This window comes from Cyanistes caeruleus, chromosome 9 (genome assembly GCF_971803275.1).
Source record: "Cyanistes caeruleus chromosome 9, bCyaCae1.hap1.1, whole genome shotgun sequence".
Taxonomy (NCBI): domain Eukaryota; kingdom Metazoa; phylum Chordata; class Aves; order Passeriformes; family Paridae; genus Cyanistes; species Cyanistes caeruleus.
In genome coordinates, this window is record NC_141709.1 from 6,980,970 (window position 1) to 6,995,467 (window position 14,498).

The 14,498-nt window shown below is 41.5% G+C and overlaps 1 long non-coding RNA gene across 3 annotated transcripts; it reads left to right on the forward strand.

Annotated features, from left to right (window-relative positions):
* Nucleotides 1-321: 321 nt before the first annotated feature.
* Nucleotides 322-12,159, forward strand: LOC111932481 (uncharacterized). Of its 3 annotated transcripts, none has more exons than XR_015274081.1 (4): nucleotides 322-487; nucleotides 867-1,024; nucleotides 6,122-6,208; nucleotides 9,083-12,159. It is a non-coding gene; the product is annotated as an uncharacterized LOC111932481 (long non-coding RNA). The 3 variants fall into 3 exon arrangements; XR_015274082.1 differs by lacking the exon at nucleotides 867-1,024 and adding an exon at nucleotides 7,784-7,847 and having other exon boundaries at nucleotides 324-487; XR_015274083.1 differs by lacking the exon at nucleotides 867-1,024.
* Nucleotides 12,160-14,498: the final 2,339 nt, after the last annotated feature.

The window sequence follows — 14,498 nt, forward strand, 5'->3', positions numbered from 1 at the left end:
TAGTGCCATGTTTGTCACTCTGTCTCCAAGGGCCCTGCAGACAGGATGACAGATGCTGTTTTTATATTTAAAAACAAAAAAGGGAATTTGTTGTGGTGGCCTGAAGGCCTGAAGATTATAATTTAACCAAATTTTATAACATAAATTATGATCTAAGTACCTCAATTATATAATTTGACCAGTATGGACTGTTGGATAGCAGGCCCAGGCCACTGGGGACACGAGCAGCTATTGGCTGGCTGGCCAGGTGACAATTAGCTCAACCAATGGGGACTGACCACGTGGATAATGATCTATTTAAGAAAGTGAGAACTCAATAAAGTTGGCTGTGGTGCATAAACATCGGAGTGTTTTGTTGCATTCCTGCCTCCGCCATCAGCCACATTGCCAGTGGCATCCAGCCTGGCATTAGCCAGCAATAAACACCCGCTGAGGATCTGCTAAAGGCTGGAAGGACTGAATAAGAAGGGATGCTGAGCAGGGAGTGGTAAGTCTCTCCTGCAATGGAATCACAAAGAGAGGAGCTACAGGAAATCAGGCATTTCCCTCCTGTCCCAGGACAAAACCAAAGTGTCTCTAACAGCAGAAATTTCCTCATAGCCTTTGCTTTCTTTCTAGTCCTACAGTGGGGATGGCTGGGTATAGTTTCAATCTGTTATTAGAAGGTTTTAAGAAAACCAGAGTTTCTTGGGAAAACTCCCTTCTGGCTTTCTTCTGAAATGAGAGCAGCAATGAGAATAATCCCCCGAAATTTTATTTATTTTCTGTTTTCATTTATTGCTACTTTGTCCAAGCCAACTTTTTTATCAGTGCTCTGGGCAAAAGCAATGATGCCAGTAAATCATGGAACATTTCCCCTGATCTAGGTGTTCTAGGGAGGATGGAAGTGCTATTGCCCTGCGCAACATCCCTGCTGAGGATTCGAAGGCTGATCTCCCTCCACCCTCCCTGTGTGAGGGTAGGACATCCTCTCCTTGCCAGACATGAGTTAAATAAGGAACTGAACTAAGATCCCCTCAAGCAGGTGACTCATTCTCCTCCTCTCCTGGTGGGAAGAAGGTTTAATGAGCTCCTGTGCTAAGAGTACAGAAACACTCTCCAAACCTCCCAGGGCTGTGGGAAGGGCTGCTCGAAGTAGATGCTCTCACAACACCTGAGGGATGAAGGGCTCGGGCTGGAAATGGACACCTTGGCTTTAAAGGCTTGGGCTTTCTTGGCTCTCTAAATTGTCCCTGAGTTCCAGGCACAGAGCAGCTGCCCTGCCAGGTTTGTGTCTCCTTTTGGCAGTGAGTGCATCTGTTACATTCCTTCTTTCACCTCTGGCTCCAGAGAGGGGTTTTGGGGGGCTCATTTATCCTTTTTGGTTGTTGGTGTTAAATCCTCCTGTCCTGGCACTGACTGTGGAGCTCCTGACTCGAGTTTTCTTCTCACGTTGCTACTTCAGAAGAAATGCAAGTGCCTGGAGAGAGTTTTAAATCTGGCTGGTACGGAGTGCCGAGCTCCTCAGTCTCCTTTTTAAAGACAGTGAAAGCTGCCATTTGTGTTAAAATCAAGAGGGATGTGAATCTCCAGGTTTCAGTAAATAATTTCCGTCATTTGGTCTCTGACTTCTGCATTTGTGCTTCTCTGAAACTTACTAAACAGGTCTGAAAAACAGAAGGGAAAGCAGCACACCACAGGTCACAGTAAATGATGTTTATATTGTCTAGACTAGGAGAGGCAATAAATTAGTCTGGGCTACTCACATCAGGGAGACTTTAGATGACATTGAATATCCGAGTGTCTCTCTGTGGGGACATGGTGTGCCGGTGCATTTCCTAACTTTTATCTAATTTTGAATGAAAAGGAATGGAAGTGTGTGATGTCTATCAGCAAATTAGAACATGGATAGACAAATAACCTTGGTCTGGAGAAGGAGTGCATGGCCTCGTGTTGGTGATGGGGAAGAAATAGATTTTCTGGTTTGTCACAATTCTCATGGGACCTTTCATGAAATACTAAATGAGCCCATCTTCTGTCTTCAATCTTTTATAGTAGCCACAAACCACTCAATAAATGTGGGGTTTTTTTTCTGGCTTAGCTTTAACTGAAGCTTTTGTGATTTTCCAGAGCAGATCAGATTGGGTGGCACTTCCCTTCTTACTATTCCCACTCACTCAGAGTGTCATCCCATCTGTAGGATTAGCACAGGCAGGATCTTGCTAACATCAGAAAAATTGGTTTGTTGTTTGTTGTGTTTGTTTTTTTTTTTTCCTAAACATGAACTATGGAAACCACACATAGAAAAGACACAGAAAAGAGACATAAAAAATCTGTGACTTGCCCAAAACTAACTGGTATTCTGGAGCCTGCAGGTGTTCCCAGAATCCTTTGTATAATGAGTAATTCTTCTTTTTGCATATTATTTTCCTAAAGTAAATTGAGGACTCTTTATTATCTTCCTGCAGTGTGTAGACAGAGCAATACTTCTGCAAGTTCTCCTCCTGGCTTTGGGAACTGTGCAGGACCAACCTGAGCTAGATCCTTTAATCCTCAGTCTGGGATTTTGGGAACTTTCCTGAGAAAATGAATTGTGACACAATTAGTCTGTGTAACCTTTTCTATTCCTTGGTAGAGGGTCTTAAATTGTATTTTGAGTGAGAAAAAGATGTGAATATACCCTTGTTTTGGAAAGAAAGGAAAGGATTGAGTGCTTCAATCCTTGGAAATTGCTTATTACAGAGGACAGCTCCTGATTTATTCTGTGTGTAGGTGATATGTGTTTGTAAAGTTTTATTACCCAGTTCAGGCTCATTAAAGTGCCTTTTGGAGGTGTCACTTCTGAGAAGGGAGCAGGAGGGATGGAGGACAGAAAGGCCTCCTGCCTTCAAGCACTCCTTTACTCCAAGTCCTATTACTCATGTTAAATCCTAGCTCTCCAACATTTATCTTGCAAAATGTCCCATATTTTTCTAAAATTATTAGATTGACTAAAGAAATAGAGACCTATTTTATATGATGACACCTTGTGAAATTAAAGTTGACAGGTGATAGACTTTGTCTGGAGAGGCACTTTAGGGAGAAAAGTAATCAATGGAGAAAGTTCTAGTGAAATGTTAGCATAAGAATGAGTGGTTTCAAATAGCCTGCTCATAAATTCCATCTGGACTTCAGAAGTTTGCTCACAGATAGAGGAAATGAGGTTCTGGAATGACTTTCCAATAATAATGGGAAAAGCAATCAAGCGAGTTGTGAAGATGAAGTAAGTTTTGTGCAGGTAACTGTGCTATAAAATTATAATCTCATTCATTCCCTGAGAACTTCCTCATGGGCCTGTGTTTTCTGTCCTAGTGGAAATTCCCCAGTGAGCAGGACTGGGGCTCTGTTGGCAAAATGGCATTCTCTAAAGACTCTTATTTCTCTGAAATTTCATAAAAAAACTGCTCCTAGGCTTTCAAGAGTCTTTACGTATAAAAAGTGGGTTGGGGTGGCCCTGGCTGGCTGCTGTCTTACACCCCACTCCTAAAAACATCCCATTGTTTATGTATTGGTGGAGAAGATGGGATGCAATTAGTTTATTTTTCTGCCATTGTGCCTTGAAGTGTAGAAAAAAATTCTTTTGTTTTTGAGCATTTCTAACTTTCTTCACAGCTGGCATCTCTAAAGGCCTCTGAGAGACATAAACAGCAACATTCCCATTTTCCACATGAAAATAAACCTTGCCACCTTGGTTGGAAATAATTTTCTAATTAATGGCTCCCTGATTTTCTCTTTTCCTTAGAAGCTGTGGTGTTCCTGTGGATAACAGCACTTTTGTTGTTGTTAGGCTCTATTGGGTTATTTTTCCCTAGTGAGTGTCTCTTTTGATTTAACTGTATATACTTAGGGAGAACAATATGGAGAAGATAAATGGAAGTGCACAGAAAATATTCATTAAAAATATAGGTCCTTGCCTCACTTGCCACAGAAGAGCAAGATGTAAGATTGTTTTTCTTTAGATCCTCTCCTCACAGCCCATTAGCAACTCCTTATCTTTTTTCTTATTAAACTCTGTATTTTTTTCCCAAAAGTCAGCAATGTGTTTAATGAGTGAAAACATTCTCCTTTAAAGGTCACCCCACTCTCATTGACTTGACTGTTGATTGCACTTGAGCTTGTACCTTTAATTCACATTAACCCCATTTGTTTTTAATTAAGCAATGTCTTTTGAGCAAAAACAGTCCATCACTGCTGAGCACAGGTAAATTTTGCTCTTTAATACTGAGTCTTCTATTTTAGTTTAACAGAGATGAAGCTTTGAGAGAGATTTACTTAGACTATAGATTTTTAAGCAGCAAGGCAAATTGTCTCACAATTTGCCATGGTCCAATTTAATCTAACAGCTTTCAAAGTGAATTTGAATAGAAACAACTCACTCACCCACCGACCCAGCTGCTCATTTTCATGTACTTCCCTGGTATTCAGTGTGAACCAGTTAGCATTTCTGTTTATTGACACTGACCCTATCCTGTAAGGACCCTTTCAGAACTGATGGGCTCCCTCTTCCTTTCTTCCCATCCGTAAAGCCCTTTGCTAGTGGGGTTCACAAAATACTGCTCTGGGCTTGAATCATCAAACACAAGTTTGATATATGGGTTGTAGTGCTTAAAAAACAGAAAACAAACAAACAAACAAAAACCCTTAAGACCCACAGATTTTAGGGGTAAACCCCGTGTTTGTGTTTGTCATCAACTTAATTTTTCCTGTTTTCTGAAATGCATGAAAAAAGAGAACATGGAGAGTTGTCTGGGATGAATCAGCAGCAGCTCTCTGAATTAGCAGCATAGCAAATTTGGATGATCTTGTGCCAGGATCTGTTAATGATGAAAACATTGTTATCATTAATACCATTAAAGATTTTGTTTTCTGGCTGGTTTGGATGATAAGTATCATTGTATTGGAATTGTTTCCTTAATAGTGGCAGGAATAATACGGCATTTCTTTTCTATCCACATTGGTTTGGGTGCCACCAGCACCATGCACTGAATCACAGAAACTCAGGATGGTTTGGGATGGAAGAGACCTTAAAGCCCATCCAGTGCTACCTCCTGTCATGGGCAGGGACACCTTCCACTATCCCAGGGTTCAACCTGGCCTTGGGCACTTCCAGAGATCCAAGAGAAGTCACAGCTTCTCTGGGCAACGTGTGCCAGGGCCTCCCCACCCTCGAAGGGAAGAATTTCTCCCCAGTATTCCATCTAATCCTGCCCTCTGGCAGTGGAAACCATTTCCCCATGTCCTGTTACTCCAGCCCATTTTAAACTGTTTATTTGTATTGTTTGTTTCTTGTTAATCACATAATGCTGATTCCTTGCATAGAGCACAATTTCTGTGCAAAGAAACCAAGCAAGAAAATGTAATCCTGTCTAAAATTCACAAGTGAAAGGGCAATAAGTGTCTTGGAGTGTATTAAAACATTTCAGATGATATTTGGCAGCTGAAGGCATACAGATTCCTAAACCTTTCTGAATTAGTAGTGATTAGTAAATATTATACATGCATTTCTAGAGCTTTTGCCTTTTCTTTTAAGCCACTTCTGTGTTCTGACAGCACAAGTGGAAATCGTGGCAGTTGTGACTGGAATGCTGGTAACTGAAGCAGGCTCTTTTAGGCAGTGGGATTCATTAGCTGGTTTTGCTTGAGCTGTATAATATCATTAGTATTACATGTATACTTACACAATTAATTTGCTTCGCTTTTGACAAGACAGAACAGAATTTCATACATATTTATTTTTTTGCTCCTTTACTTGTTATTTTTTGGCAATGGAGTAAAATTTGCCTATGGAGTAAAACCCTTTCCTTCTAATGGGGGTTCTGCTCAAAACATCTACATTTTTTGTTATTTCATGTATTCCCTCCTCCTCCTTGCCTCCTTGCTGGACTTTTTGATAATAGAGTCTTGTTTTTTTCTATTGGCTCTTGGGAAAACTATTGAAAAGGAAGACAACAATAGTAATCAAACTGAATTTATAGCAAAGGTCTGGCTTTCAGCTCACAATTGATACAGAAATTGGGCCCAATTCATTATAAACTATAGGCACATATAAGTGAAATTTCCCTTCCTTTATTTGGCTGGTTACTTGATGTTTTCTTTTTTACAGGTTCATTTTTTTTGCAGGAAAATTTAACAGTCAAGTCCTGTCTGCCTACATGGGAGACCCCATTGCCCTTAACTTTGGGAGAAACAGGTAGGAAGTGTTTCCGTCACTTAAAATCTCAGGTGTTTTTTCACTTTTTTTTTTTTTCTTTTTATCCCCACTTAGCACTCTGTTCCAAAATATGTGTCTTCTACTGCCTCTCACAGCCACATTTCTAGTGCTGCTGCTGCTCTGTGTCTGCATTTATGCTTAAGGAAAAATACTAGAGGCTGCTTCCAGCATTTTTATGGCATCCCTGTATTTCTTCTGTGCATACCTCTGTTCCTGGTTCATGGAATCACAGGATCTTCAGACCTGGAGGAGACCCTCAAGCATCATTGAGTCCAACTTCTGGCTCAGGACACCCCAACAACCCCACCCTGTCCATCCCTGGGAGCATTGTCCAAACACTCCTGGAGCTCTGGCAGCCTTGGGGCCGTGTCCATTCCCTGGGGAGCCTGGGCAGTGCCCAGCACCCTCTGGGGGAAGAACCTTTCCCTGATCTCCAGCCTGGCCCTGCCCTGGCTCAGCTACCGCCATTCCCTGAGTCCTGTTCCTGTATACATCCCTCTGTTCCCTGATAGGGAAGAGAGATCAGCATGCCTTTCTTCCTGAGGACCTTGGTGACATGTAGGTTTTGCCTTATCACCCCAGCAGGTTTTGCAGCCAGCTATCCTTCCTTCTTTATGCAGCCTGAGTTGAAGAAGATGAGATTTTGGTTTTTGGCTCAGCACAAATATCACCCCATGGGTAGTCCCTGCCTCTGTCTATGGTATTTGTGGTGTCTGAAATGGCAGCTCCTGGGTGTAATCACACAAAAGAAGCAGTAATAAAATCACTGTTCAGTCAGGTGGAGCATGAAGGGTTACCTGCTTCATGCCGGGCTCCCTCTCAAGACATTTTTGCATCTTGCAAAATGCAAAACTGCTTTTTGCAGTTGTATTTTGCTGCCTTTCCAGCGTGCTTTGTTGGTTTTTTTTGTTCTCCTCTTCTCTCTGTTTTGTGTCCTGCTCCTTACCAAAGACTCTGCTGAGCTCTTTGTGAAGAGCATGGGTTCCTTTGGGCTATGCTTCCTGTAAGTACACCTTTGACATCTCCACCTTTGGGGCAGCACAAGGGCAGCTCCAATTTCTGCTCCCTGTGCCCAGGAACAGGACCCAGGGAATAGCTGAAACTGTGCCAGGGCAGGGTCAGGACAGAGATCAGGGAAAGGTTCTTCCCCCAGAGGGTGGTGGGCGCTGCCCAGGCTCCCCAGGGAATGGACACGGCCCCAAGGCTGCCAGAGCTCCAGGAGTGTTTGGACAATGCTCCCAGGGATGGACAGGGTGGGATTGCTGGGGTGTCTGGGCAGGGACAGGGACTGGACTGGATGGTCCCTGTGGGTCCCTTCCCACTCAGGATGTTCCGGGGTTCTGTGATTCTATTCCAGCAGAGGCTGTTTGCCAACAAAGATTCCCTGCTGGAGTTTCTGCACTTGCAACTCTGTCCCAGGGGCAGTCCCAGAGATGCTGGAACTTGCTGGAATGACAAAACTGGGATTTGGAGGAAGAAGGCAGCACTGGAAGCACCACTGCTTCCTTTGGGTCCAGGATTTCACTCTGAATTCCAAAATATTTCACCCTGCAGTGCATTGTGGCTGTCTGTGGGATGAAAAGATGAAACTGGGAGCCTTGCAAGATCCCTGAGAATGGTAAACAGCCAAATTCGTGTTTTGGAGGGAAAAAGGAATCTCTTGCTGATAAGAAGTGTCTCTTTGATTCTAATCTCTTTCACCTGTTGAACAATTATTGATGACTTTCATTATGGTGCTTTCTTGCCAGTACTATGAAAGGAGAATAATCAGTGCTGCATTAATGTACATGTAAAAAGCCTGTCTCTATTTGCATGGTAATGAAGTACTACCTAAGGTGTTAGAAGGAGAATCAATAGGCTAATGAGATTTTATGCAAACAATCTCAAGTAACAACCTGGGCTCACCCTTAGATAAAAAGATTTGTTTGAAATAGGAAAATAATTATAAGGTGAGTTTTCTTTCTTAAAAAGAAATAAATATTTTTATATCAATGCAAATTGAAAGATGAGAAAATATCTGGTTTTTTAAGCATTACAGAAAATAATTCCATCTACCTGGGTGCTGTAGAAATAATGGCCTAATCAGGCTCATTCTTGTAAGTCTTGTGTAGCAGTTTCATTCTTGTTTTTGGTGCTGATACTTAGCCTGGAGGATGAAGGGTATAGAAGTCTACAGCTGAGGGCAAACAATCCTGTCTGGAACAAAAAAGTAAAATACTATATTTTATTGCCTACAGCTCCTCAGGTAACACCCACTGACTGTGCATTGGGGGCAGACAACTTTTTGAGTGAAGAACTGACCATTTGTGGACATTGCTTAGTATTCTGGAAAATGTGTAAATTTGCTTTTTGAGCTTTGTATTGGTGTTTTTCTTTTTTCTATTTTAATTACAATTGATTTTTGGTATCATTTAAGCACAACAATGTTGCAGAAAGCACATTTTTCAGCTGGGCTGTCGGGCTGAAAATTAAGATTTGCTGCAGATTTTACTAGGAAGAGGGAGATGACCTCTGTGGTTTTTTTGAGAGAGACAGAGAAATCTGCAGGGAATTGCTGTGCCCAAGCCCCAGAGTTAGCCTGGCTATGCCTGGGAAAAAAACTGTGAAAAACATGTTTTTTATGCATATAAGGTGCTGTGTAATAAGGTACAGAAATATGGGTTCAGCTGTGTGATGCCATGTGAAACCTCACAAAATGTGGGTTTATCCACCACATTAAAAAAAAATACATTGCAAAAATACATTGCTTATCAGAAATACATGGGAAAAGCAGAGGTAGCATCAGGAACCTCAGGCAAAAGCAAAAGAAAATTTAGTAAAGACAGAATTAATTTTTTTTTTCTGTTTTCCCAGGTAGCTCAACCATGAGAGAGAAAAGCATGTTTTTATCCAGAAATCTGCCTTCCCACCAAAAATACTCATTCTCTTTGTGCAAGAAATAAGAGTTTTCTGTATTTTCTCCAGTGCTCCTGACTGGAGTTCGTTTCCACCAGGCCATGGGTGCAGAAGGTGTCTGTCCTCAGCCAGGGACAAACTGATGGACTGTCATGAAAAGGACAGGGAGGAGAGGATGGCTTCCTGCATCCTTAAGGATGTATTTTTCCTGTCAGCTTCTCCTGCTGCCCCATTCCTAATTGCATTGGGAATGTCCAGCTCTGAGTTGGCAGAGGTGTTATCCAGCCTGCGCTGTGAAGCCCTTGCTGTTCCCAAGGGTTGGGGTTTTTTGTTTCCATGAGTGTTGAAAACTGAGTGGAGGGAAAGAGCCAAGTTATCTTCAGAATCCCAAAATGGTTTGGGTCGGAAGGGATGGGTTAAATCTCTTGTTCCACTCCCTGCCACAGGCAGGGACGCCTTCCACTAGGTTGTTCCAAGCCCTGTCCAACCTGGCCTTGGACACTTCCAGGGATCCAGGGGCAGCCACAGCTTCTGTGGGCACCCTGTGCCAGGGCCTCTCCACCCTCACAGGGAGCAATTCCTTCCCAGTATCCCATCTAACCCTGCCCTCTGGCAGTGGGAAGCCATTCCCCGTTTTTCTGTCTCTCCAGGCCCTTGTTCCAAGTCCCTCTCCAAGTTCTCATAAATTCTTATCAGACCCTTCTCTTCTTCAGGCTGAACAATTCCAGGTGTCTCAGCCTTTCCTCACAGGAGAGGTGTTCCATCCCTCTGATCATCTTTTGCTAAAGAATAGATAAATGGAATTTTTTCCACTAAAATACAGTTCTTTCTTCCTAAAAATGTCAAGGAATCTGGTTCCTTATAAGAATAAAATAGAAATGTGTACTTTCTCAGTTATCACTTCCTTACTGTATTTTTATTTTTTACTTTTGCTTTCTGATGAAACCAAGCTCTCTAAGATATGGGCAAAGCAGCATTTCATGGCAAAGCACTTTTGAAAATGCCCACAGCTAGATGTGTCTACTTTGAATTTCCTTGGAATACTCCCAAGATGCTCTTTAAGAGGCAACAAGTGACAGGAGTGCTCCTAGAGGTGAGTGGTGCTTCATTCCACTGCGGAACTGCAGGCTGTGTTTGGGAAAGGGGTTTGAACAACCCTAACAGCTTTTTGGTACTAGCTGTGGGATTCTTTGCTGTGGGGAAGACAGTGACAAAGCTGAGGCTTTCTGATACAGGATTTCCAAGCTGTTGTCTTTACTCTGGATGTTGTCTCAATGATTTCTTTTCACTCCCTTCTCTTCTTCCACACCTGTGGATTGCAGAGTGAGACCTGTGCAGTGTGAGCACAGAAATGCTGCTCTGACAGGAGGTATCTCATTCCAAGAGCTTCCCAGCACTAAACCCCACACTTTTGGAAACAAAAGACAGAATATATGAGCTTTGTGTGCTGTGGCTGCTGGACATTGGGAGGGACACACTGCCTTGTCCCTGTTATCTGGAGACAGGGATCTAGATTTCCCTGACTCTACAGGATAATGATGGGGTGGTGATGCTTTTTATTTGGGCCTTTTAGCTCCAATCTGAGTAAAACTGGAGAAAAAACAGATGGGAGGGAAGAAGGATTTTGGATGGCATGTTGTTTTTCCATCAGCTCTCTCCACAGTTTTGTTTATTGAAAACAATAGAAGTTTTCCATTATGTATTTATTGGATTTTTAATTGAAAGAATCATTATTAAAAAGCCCTGACAAGGTAAATTAGGCTCTCTGCTTTGGTTTTAACCGGTCTGATAAGAACTTGCAATATAATCTATAACTATTTATGAGTCAATTTTTTCACTGATATAAATTCCTTTTTAATTCTCCTGTGAGGTCCTTCAGTTTCTCCTACTGTGAAGCCCAAGGGAACCAGAAAATTAAAATCTAAGGCAGCGATTACAGTGAATTATAATTTCTCTGTTTCCCATATGAAGAATTAGTTTCCCCCATTTCTTGTTCTTGTTACAACCTTTGTCAAGAACGTAAATTATCAAAATTCTTCATTGGTTAATATTCCATGTAAATTCTAGGGGAAATAAGACAGTGTGCCCTTTGTGCTGCACTGCTTTCTGGGATGGATTTCTTTTTAAACAAAAGGATGATGCAAAGTCAAATCCGTGCATTTTTATACAGTGGAGCCATTGCAACATTAATTTCTTTTGTAGTCCTTAAGTGTGGAAATACCTCAAGTGGAAAGGTGGTGGCAAAGGGGAAACTTGCATGGGATGATCATGACTTGATTTGATTCAGTATACAGCCTCCAAAATTAAACTGAACTCATTCTGCAGGGGATGGGGACAGATTCCATGTCCTTGGCACTTGGGGAATTGGTTTAATGGTGAACATGGGGGTGGTTCTAGAACAAAGGTATGGATTTGGTGATCTTAAAGATCTTTTCCCACCTTAATGATTCCATGATTCCAGTGAACACCCAAATAACTACCAAATAACCACCTACCCGCTACTGTTTTATCATCAGTTGGGTAAACAATATAAAATGGTTCTTGGGGTTCCTGAACAGGAATTTTGGTAGCTCAATAAGGCTTTTTGCAGGTGTAGGAAATCTGAATGGAGCTTTTAGCTGACAACAAGATGTCATCAGGTACTCTAGTGACAGGACAAGGAGCAATGGGTTCAAATTGAAAGAGTGGAAATTTAGGTTAGATATTATTCCCTGTGATGAGAGTGAGGCCCTAGCACAGGGTGGCCAGAGAAGCTGTGACCACCCCTGGATCCCTGGAATTGTCCAAAGCCAAGCTGGATGGGGCTTGAAGCAGCCTGGGCTAGTGGAAGGTGTCCCTGCACATGGCAGGGGGTAGCACTGGGTGGGCTTTAAGGTCTGTTCCATCCCAAACTACTATGCTGTCCTATGATTTCCAATCTTAAGCCATCCACCTATTTTGTTCTGGGCTTTGAAAGATTTTTCTATGGAAAGCAGTAATGAGAAAAAAAAATATTGTACTTTTTAAATCAATAAAAGATGGTTTGAGTTTTTTTTGGTGGGGAGGGAGTTTGATCTCTTAATTTTTAGTAGTGTGTCACAGTCACAGAGTGAGGATCAACCAAGGCCCCACAATCACCCCAGTGCTCATGTGTGTTTGACATCTTGTATATCATTGCTCCAAGTACAAGCAGAATGCTTTTTACTTCAGAATTACAGAATCACAGAGAACTGTTATTCACACTTATTTTTAACACTGGCATTATTTCCCCACATATGTTAAACTGCCCTTTCCTGGCCACTGTTTATTCCTTCCTCAGTGCTGTGTTTCACAACCCTCCTGGAGAAGCAGTGGAACACCTGCTGCATTTGGAGCCAGCTTGCCCACATCAGTGCTGGGAGCAAAGACTCTCCTCACTTAATTCTTGTGCTGAATTTGCCATTAAAGTGATGATGTGAGGAGCTGAGGGGAGAACAACCTTCTCAAGCATTCAGAAGTCATTGCATTGACATGCAACGAGTCATTGCATTGACTCCAGATAATTTATGGGAGATGTTTCAGAGAATCTCGAGTGCTATTTCCAGGGCACTTCTCATAGTATGGGCATGCAGCCGGTTTTATGAGAAATGTGGTACAGCTGGAGTTGAGGGATAATGAAGAACAATTGTGGAGTGAGGGAGCAAGCTCACAAAGCACCATAAACCCTCTAATTTCTAAGGCACCAGTTCTAATGTGATCCATTTACTGAAAATAATCTATTTTAGACAGGGAAAGCAAAAATCTTGAAGAATATAAGAATCCTTCTGGGGTTTCAAGATGTGCAAGCACAGAGTAAGTGCCTATATATTCCTTCCAGTCTGGACAGTGTGAGCTGGACAATTTTTCACTGAACTGGGGACTCCTAGAGCAGTGCCATAGCTGTTTTTTTGTGTGCTATGCTCTGTGCGTGTGCTTAAGAGTTTCCATGAAGAGCCTTGTTTTCCGCAATCCCAGGGAGAAAATTTTACTTGTAAAGCAATCAACATTTTAATTCAAAGTAGTTCTACGCAGATGTGAAATTCCTACAAAACAAAATTCTTTTTACTTTGTAGACAAAATAGTTATTGGTATCACCTTATACTTCTGCTTGACATTTGTGTCTCTGATTCCAGGGATTTAATTTTGGAGTAGCATTGAAAGGAAAATCAATGTACAAGTTATGTTGTAACTCAGTAACAACCAGTATTTTAAATTAAATTATTAATTATATTACGCTGAAAAATGTTATTTCATGAAAGCCTTCAACATAAGAGTTAAAAATAAATAAAAGAGTGTGTAAGGGGAGGTGTTTTAAAGAATAAGAGAGAGAAAAATCACTTCCAAGGAGATGCAGAGCAAGGGATTTCTTTGCAAATATGGAGAATTCTAAACAAATGCAGAAACTGGGAGTGCAGAAACCTTTTCTCAAGTGAAAATAGAAACATATTGTAATTTATTTTACCTTTGTCTTAGATAAATTCTCCTGTTTGGGTAAGAACAGATGTTAAAGAGTATTTCTGTTCTTTTCCTAATCGTGTTTATTTGTGGTTTTTTTTTTTAGCTTGTGGGCCTGAGAATTGAGAGTGAGAATAGTACGGGGAAAGATAAAGAAAAAAAAAATCTAAGAATTAAACCCTCTGTGTAACAACAGTCCTCTGCAAATTGCACTGGCATAGACACAAATTAAACCACAGATTTTCTTCTGAGGACATGCTGCTAAAGAATAAACCTGAATTATTGAACCAAAACAGACCACTCCAGGAGCAGGATAATTTTCATATACAGTACATCGATGTGTCAGGCATATTTATTGTTCTTTATTTCCTTTGATTTCATTTCATAGAGAAATCCTAAACAGAATTCTATAGATCTCTCCCTCTCTCACAGTTGTCTCTATAGAGATCTCACCTCTGAGCCTCACTGGATTTTGATCAAAGGCCATGGAATAGTGTAGTTTTCACGCAGCTCAGTATGACATGGGTTCTTTTTGCATATTCTCTTTAACTTTGTAATGTGTGAAACTGAACCTTGGTTTGGAACCTGCCTTCAGCTTGGAGTTTGGAACTGGACCAAGCAAAAATCTACAGCTTGACCAGGCTCAATTGCTTCAGATGGGCTTACTTAGGCTGTAATTAAAAAAATAATAATTTTGAAAAGTATTTACTCTTGCTTGCAGCCAAAATCCCAGAGTTATTTCAATGCTAAGAGCTGTTATTTTTTGCTCTTTCTTTCAGCTGCTGTCTCATATCCAATTCCAGCATATTACAGAATATTTCCTAAAAAAGTCAGTCTTCTCAGCTGCCCTGCTGCCATACATACCTCTCTCCAGGTACGTTTCTGCAGCTTGGTCCTGTGGTAATATAAGGATTGGCTCCTA